Here is a 1717-nt window from a genome sequence, read left to right on the forward strand (position 1 = left end):
TTTAAAATTGGCTATTCACTAAATTATGAAAAGTGGTAGGGACAACTTCTCCATATAGAATGAGTAGGGGAAGGCGGGGTAAGTTTTGACACTTTTTGCATTTTGCATGTTAGAACTGATATGACTATTAATATTTTAGAAATAAGAACCTTGCCTTTAAATTTGATTCTTGGGAAATATTTTTCACCTATATACAACGTTGTACCCCCACACTGAAATTCATTGTGACCTTTGAAAAAAACGATGTCAAATGGCTCAACTTGCCCCATATGTGGGGTAAGTTGTGCCACCTTCTGGGGTAAGTTGTGCCACAAAAACTATGTACAAAATGTATGCGGGAAAAAGCAGCATGTCAATTTTTTATTTCAAGTCTTTTCACTTGGGAATTCTCTATAAATACTAACATCCTCTAAAAGTAAAAGAACTGTCATGTGAATTTACACCTTTCTCCCTGCAAATCAATGGCTTTTCAATTTTTATTTTTTTTCTTTCTTATTACCATATGAATTACCATGGCTCAACTTGCCCTATGTTGGCTGGCTCAAAGTACCCCAGTCCGAACTTAATGCGATATTTTCACATCCACACATTTCTTATGCATCTATCATTTAAAAGACTATGACAAGAATGAAGGTCCATAACTGGACTAACGATATTGTTCTTATTTCTTTATTATATTTAAAGACGTGTGTGGCTAAAAAGCACTCCTTTATTTCATACCCTTTTTTACTTTTTTGGCTGAAATTTGTATTTTTCCGTCTAAACAAGTACCTTTTGTTTCAAAGTCGAAAACAATATGGTTGGGTAAAGGGTTATGTAATGGGTCATCAATACATGACACCACCACAATGTCTGACTCATTCATTATTGGCCTGGGGGTGGTGGCTCAACTTGCCCCTATGCTCAACTTACCCCGCCTTCCCCTACCTAATTATCAGGGATTTGAGGTTTTATCAGAAGCACCTATTCCACTGGGGAGGAATTTAAAATATAACACAAGTTGCATAATATGTCCTCATGAAAGAAAAATATAAACTGAAGTAAACTTTATAAAGAGAGAAAAGAAATGTATTAGATCAAACAGAAGAGTAGTTCAGATCGATTCGAACGGTTTATTTTCATTTGGTCCAATGCCAATTCGTCCAATTTACCATTGAGAAATATATTAATATTAACTAATATTAATTGAACGTTTCTTGTAACATTCCCAATGAGTGACAATTTATACCTGTATCCGGGACCCGTGTACACTGAAAAGCGTATCAATATGCACAAATCAGAAAAAAAAGTATATTTTCAACATCATAAGCAGCCCTGATCATAAGTATCAAAATATATTTCAGGCACTGTTCAGAGTGGGGAAAAATATGACAAAATACTTAAATGTTAAAGAGTAATCCGAGAGCAAAGGAAAATTACTTATTTAGGGTCCGTTTTACAAGTTCATGAATAATTATAATGTCCAGCCGTTACGACAGTGGCCCCTTGTATTGTCTGTCTTTTGAAAAAAAAAAATTTGCTAACCATGAATGGAAGACAAGGATTTTCCATGAATTTAAATTTTTCAAGTAATCATATGCAGCTACAGAAGACTGGAATGTATGGCAAGCCAAATTGGGATGTTAAATCATTCGTGCTCACGTTTTGGCACATCATACTCAAACCACTCATCTTTATGAACAGCGGAAACATGAAAATAATGAAAAATGAAAATTAA

Source organism: Lytechinus pictus, chromosome 12 (assembly GCF_037042905.1).
Source record: "Lytechinus pictus isolate F3 Inbred chromosome 12, Lp3.0, whole genome shotgun sequence".
NCBI classification, from domain to species: Eukaryota; Metazoa; Echinodermata; class Echinoidea; order Temnopleuroida; family Toxopneustidae; genus Lytechinus; species Lytechinus pictus.